We start from the raw sequence: 6,622 nt of genomic DNA on the forward strand, positions 1-6,622 counted from the left end.
CCTTCATTTCCCAGGCTCCCATACAGCTAAAGAAGCCATTTAGGTTTGGCCAATGAGATGCACGCTTGTGGCACTTGTACCTGGAGCCAAGTTCAGGGGAGGGAGAAGGGGTGATGCAGGAGACCTTGATTTTCCTCTCATGGGTTGAATAGGCACAGTATGGCCCTGAAGCGGCCTCCTTAGTGGACTGCAGCCTTGGTGGCAAATTCCTGGAGCCAACAACTGCGGTGGTGGCCTCCTGATGCCTGGAAAGCAGCTGAAGTCCAAGATCTTCAGTGATCCTGGGGGTGGCACTGCTGCTGCAGCTTCCTAATTCAGTGCCCTTGGAAGCCTGGGTCTGCAAAATTGTCCTTGGAGTTGTTCCTGGAGGTCAGTGGAGAGTCTGCTCTTCTCAACCTTCTAATGAATATTTAAGTCTGAATTCCCTGTAAAGCACCTTTTTTGGCCTAAAATAGTGAAAATTTACAATAGAATCCTGACTGTTATATGCACAACATACATTTTCCAAAACTGGGGACAGGATGCTATTAATTGTGCTTTCTTTGCAAGACTTAGTGGTACTCAGTGATCTTTCTCCTGTCACTACAAATTTGCTACTAGGTACAAGTAAACAAGGTGTGCAGTAACTAACTTTTAGTTTAAATAATTATAAACAAGTGAATGTACAAAGTTAAAAGTATGTCACTGAACAGCTGGAAAAAGATAAAATGACTTTCTAGGGAGCACCATAATCCCATTTTTCATTTTAATAAAACAAACTTCGTGGAATTGGGTAGAATGAAAATAGACCTTAAGTAATAGATGGGGGCCACGCAGCATTTGGCTGACAGTACTGACAAATTATTTCTTTCTAGTCTCTGGATGGTATCTGTCAGGTTAGCAAGAAAGAATCCATTTTTCTGATGACTTCTTTCTTCCAAATGGGGCGTTGCAAAGGGAAAAGCTCAGGACTTATGCATTTTCAATATTCCATCATCAGAAAATGAGTTACATGGTTATTTGGGGAGGGCTTATTGGACAAAGTCCCTCTTTCTTTGTGGACTGGCCAGTGCTGTCATAGGAAAGCTTCGAATTCCTTCACTCAAAGAATTCTTCATGAGTGTCAGTGCATCAAGATAAGAACCTAGTCCAGAATGTTGGTTTTCTTTCTTTCAGTCCAGCTATTTAGAAAAATAATGACAGTTTCTTTGACTTGTTGACTAGAATCAAGATAGCTAAGAGCTACTCCTGGGGAAAATGCTCTGGTCATTGCTACCACTGTCATCTTTTCCCAAAGCAAATTCCAAATTTTGAAGTCTACATTTACTTTCATAGCTTTCTCACATACTTCCTGAGATCATAAGCTAAGACATATACCACATCCTGTGTCTTTTTATTTCAAGATCATGATATGAACTCAACCAGAGAAGAGACTTCCAATTACTTTCCGGCCTAGCAACTGTTTCTGTTGAGAATATTTTGTGTGCTATTTTCTTTAAAGTCAATTTTTCAAAAATAATATATGTTGCCAAAGGATGATGAGTCAATGACAATAATGACTGAACCAAAAAAAAAAAGATACTTTTTTAAGAGAGAAAAATCTGAAAAAAAGTGCCAATTATTTCACTGAAAAATGATTTCTTATATCGCAACTCTGTAGCTCTGTTGTAGGCCAGTCATCTTTAATAGATGCAGAGCCTCCCTATCACTAGGGACATCATGATGGCACAGATGGTACTGTACTGTGAAGGGGGCGATGGGGTGCCTTGGGTTGGAGATTGAAAATACATGTGCCCATTGTATACCATTCTGAGCTCCTTCTATTACCTCTTAAAGTGAGAAAATGGGTTTCACTGCCTTATTCTTATTTGGGATTTTGATCCAAAATGCATTCTATATCTCAAATTTGGCCATGTATTCCTAGGACAGAAATACGCAGAAATTCTCATTTAGAAGTACTGAGCAGGGGATCAGAAGGTAAGAAAAGAATAAGTATGTCTAAGCATAGAAAATCAAAATATAGTTGAGCACCTAATTGGCCAACTGCCTTCTACCACTTCAACACTTGAATCTTCCTGGCTACTTGCACAGTATTATTAAGGTAGAATAAATCGTCTGACATGACTAGGTTTTAGGAAAATATGTGAAAGTCATTCAGGCAAAAAATCAGTTTGAAATAGATGAAATTTTCCATCTGAGTGGCTTCTACCAGGAGAGAATGTTTCTAGGAGTGCAGTATTTTTAATCTTGTTTTAAAATAAATACTTTAATGTATAAATCACACAATTCTAAAGGCACTTCAATTTTATTTTCCTTTAGTTTTGAGGTTTTGGAATTGCTCTGTGCAGTTCCAAGTAAAAGCTCTTAGATAAAACTTGCATGCCGAAAACCACCATCACAAATGCGCAAGTACAACTATAAATTTATACAACACTCAAGCTGTTTGTAGTTTGCAAAATTTGCTAATAAAATGCAGAAGTAGGGTTTCCATTTAACATTCTCTGGCACTGGCACTGCATGTATATCTTGGGTGCAGGCAAAAGATGGAAAATTCCATGCATAGAGAATCTTTTGTGGTTGTGACAGTTTGCTAATATCTTAATGAGTGAATTATGATAATTATGAAAATCTTAGTTTTACATTATTTGTGAAGAGCATCTCTGTGTGAGAGAGAGAGAGCCAGCCTTCCCAGGGAAATACAGCATTCTGAATCAGCAGCATTCAATGAGGAACATTTCATGGGCTAATAATACAAAATGGATCTTAAACTGCTGTATATTAATCAAATTCATTAAAGTACATTCATTAATTTGTGTGTATAACAGCCAAACCAGGAATGTGGAATTTGCTGATTTTGCACAAAATACATACATTAATGAATACTAAAACTTCAACATGAGTAATAGCTTGAACAATATTTTTATAAAGCAAAATTCTAAGTATTCTAAATACCTAATTGTTAATTATTTTCTTTTTAATAGTTCCACTTTCATTTCATTTTGTTATTTAGCTGTAAGTAGAAGAACAAATATGGAAGAAGAAAACAATTAAGAAATAAAAGTTAACCCCAAAAGATTTTAAAGAAAAAAAAAATAGACGGGGCGCCTGGGTGGCTCAGTGGGTTAAAGCCTCTGCCTTCAGCTCAGGTCATGATCCCAGTGTCCTGGGATGGAGCACTGCATCGGGCTCTCTGCTCAGCAGGGAGCCTGCTTCCTCCTCTCTCTCTGCCTGCCTCTCCACCTACTTGTGATCTCTGTCAAATAAATAAATAATACATTTAAAAGAAAAAATAGAACATTAATATTAAATTTCCTACCTCCCCTTCCCGTCATTTAGTTTAAAAATTGGTTCAGGGCACCTTAGACATGGTCACACTTCTATGTACAGAGAAACATGACTTTGAAGCTAAATTCCGAGTCTTTCATTCCTTTTATGGGACTGGAAGCTGGGAGGGCAAGGCAAAGCAAAACACAGCATTGTAGGGTGTGTACTAAAATGTCTATAATTAATAGAAAATTTTTACATTTCTTCACAAATCATCTCTTCATAAATCAATTTAAGACTTGTGCCAACAATCAATGACTACTGTCCCTGCAGCAGCATCTATATAGATAATCTGTATCTGGAATGATACAGAAATTATTTAGCATGGCCCTGCACAAGGATGACATGCAAATTTGTGGAGTGTTCTATATTAAAAAAAATAAAAGGTAACTATGTGATGTAATTGATATTAATTAACTTGATTGTGGTGGTCATTTCAAAATATATACTTATCATTTAAATATACAAACTTGTATTTGTCAATTATTCATCAGTTTGTCAAAAATTACCTTGGATGTTAATTGCTCTGAAGGCAGGACTCCCTTCCTTGCCCTGAATAGCATTTAACACAGTGCCTGGCAATATTTAACATTTAATATCCACTGAAGTTTTAAAAAGGTATAGAGGTGTCTTCAAGACTTCTCAGACCCCTTGATATGTTCATGTACATATGAATTGCCACCAGCTCTGGACTCTGTGTCTAACAGTTGCTTAGTGCAAGACCTTCAAAGTGGAGAAAGTCAGTTAAACAAAGAAAGGAAGGTGGGTACTTGTAGGTCATGCTGGGTAAGTGAAAACAGCGGGGCTAGAAGAGTCTCACCCAAAGGACTAGGGTGTTATGTAGAACCCCATTCCTGTGTGATGTGGGGTAGGGAAAGACTAGTATGAAATTACTATACTTGATTCCAGACATATTGAGCTTTCTTCTTAATTAGGAAGTATCTGCCAATTTTCTGACTTGCCTAAGAACATTGCTGTACATCAGCATTTTCCAGAACTCCAGTGCTTTGTTGAGGTATGAAAGGGAAGGGAAAAGGTTCTTTATTTAGCTGTTTGTAAAATGCTTCTGATTTTCTTGTGCTCTCGGCTTTACAATGTACATGAACATATCAAGTGGTCTAATAAACCTTATCCTGTTTTTAAACTGAGTCAATTTTTATTTATGACATAGAAGATAAACAGTTCACAAACTTCAGTACTTTAATTATCAGTGGAAATAATTGTTTTTCATCTTCTAATTCAGAGACAGTATATCTAAAGAAGACCAATTATTGATAAGCATCTTGACTATAATATTGAAATCAAAAGTTACCTTAGTGGGGGAAGAGACTCAATAGGAGCCAATGAAAAATGGAAAATTAGTTAAGGAAAATAAACTGCTTGTGCTTAAAATGGGAAGTGTTTAGTGTAACAATCAGAATTATAACATTCAACACCCATCTGTGATTCAGCACTTAAATCTTCCGTGTGGCAAGTACGTTCAATACTGGTCAGATGTTCACCGATGAGCTTTCTGAGTTCTACTTTTCTTTCCTTCTGTAGATCTAAAAGCATCCCAAAGTTGAGTAAGAAGGAGCAAAAACAATTTGGGAAATGTAAATCAAACCCACAGAGATATCACCTCCCATCTGTTAATTCTAACGAATGACTATTATCAAAATGAAAGCAAGTAAATGTTGTTGAAGATGTGGAGAAAAAGGAACCCTCATGCACTGTTAATAGGAATGTAAATTGGTGCAGCCATTATGGAAAACGGTGTGGAGTCTCCTCAAAAAATTTAAAAAAGTAGATCTATCATATGATGCAGCAATTCCACGTCTGGAAATTTATCCAAAGGAAATTAAAATACTAACTGAAAAAAGATACATGCACCCCCATGTTCATTGCAACGTTATTTACAATAGCTAAGACATGGAAGCAATCTAAGTGTCTATTGTTGGGTGAATGTGTAAATATACAATGGAATACTACTCAGCCATAAAAAAGATGGAAATCCTGCCATTTGCAGCAACAAGGACTGACCTTGAGGGCATTATGCTAAGTGAAATAAGTCAAAGAAAGACAAATACTGTATCATCTGGCTTACAAAAAGAATTTAAAACAAAACAAACCTCAACACATAGATACAGAGAACAGACTGGTGGTTGCCAAAGGCAGGGGATGAAATGTTCATCTTGTTCATGAATAAAAATCGACTCTGATAATATCACCCTGTGACCTGTACTACAATATGCTTTCTCAAGTGGGGAAGAAAGGGCCAGGTTTACAGGTGAGGATTACACACATCTCTAAGCCTTATGCAGTCAATGACCTTGGTGAGCCACAAGACTGTGATCCAAAGGAACACTGTCACTCACTTCAGCTGCAGAAGGACAATGTTAAGAAACACTCATGCTCTACATAAATTCTACCTCATCCTACTTGGATGTTAGAAAACATCCTGAGCATGTTTTCTATTGTTATAGACAGTATGAATTAAGGGGAAAAATATGAGTCAGAGCAGAAGATTTGAGTCCAAGTCCTAAACCTAATCACTCAATAATTATGTGACAGGGGGAAAATGAATTGACCTGAGTCCCTGTTTTCTTATCTATAAAATGATATCACACATATAATCTGTAAAATTTATATCACACATATAAAAGCCCACTACAAATGTAGGGCATTATATAGGACAACAATTTCCAAACTGTGCTCCAGAAATTCTAAAGGTTCCATGGAAGGGCTTCAGGGCCACTGAAAGTGAACCTAAAAGCTGCCTTTAGGCCCTCCACCCCCATCTCCAGCCCTCACATAACCTTGATCAAAGCAGAGTGTCAAAACAGAATGTCTGTTTTTCAAATTGAGCTTCCCAGAATTCCTTGAACGATTCCACAAGAAAAAGGGGGGAAAGGATGAAAACCAGTAATGCAAATTATTAATCCATGTAACACTATACTTACAAAATGATTATTTCAGATTTGTACTTATACTGTTTAGATCTGTATGTGTAAAATACACATAATCTATAGGCTTGTACATTTGTGCATGTGATGTACAAATACTAAAAGTAGGCCTCTGTAGCATGTAAAATCTTTTGCTTTTCATATCATCACCATGAAAACCTATGTTTTAACTCTCAAAAGATGGTAGCTTGGTTTTCTGTTCTTCCTTAATAAACACATCAAGTGGTACTGTTTATTAAATTGCATGGTACAAAACAATTTGTATACAACACATATACATGACCAACAAAACCAAAGAGTATGCTACACAACATGAGTTCTCTTAATTATTGGCTGTCATATTGAGATTAAATTGGGCATTAAATTAAGTTTAA

The 6,622-nt window shown here is 36.7% G+C and overlaps 1 non-coding gene across 1 annotated transcript; it reads left to right on the top strand.

Moving 5' to 3' along the window:
• Positions 1-3,570: 3,570 nt before the first annotated feature.
• Positions 3,571-3,678, top strand: LOC131831009 (U6 spliceosomal RNA). Its single transcript, XR_009353528.1, has one exon. It is a non-coding gene; the product is annotated as a U6 spliceosomal RNA (small nuclear RNA).
• Positions 3,679-6,622: the final 2,944 nt, after the last annotated feature.

Source organism: Mustela lutreola, chromosome 4 (assembly GCF_030435805.1).
Source record: "Mustela lutreola isolate mMusLut2 chromosome 4, mMusLut2.pri, whole genome shotgun sequence".
In the NCBI taxonomy this organism is placed as follows: domain Eukaryota; kingdom Metazoa; phylum Chordata; class Mammalia; order Carnivora; family Mustelidae; genus Mustela; species Mustela lutreola.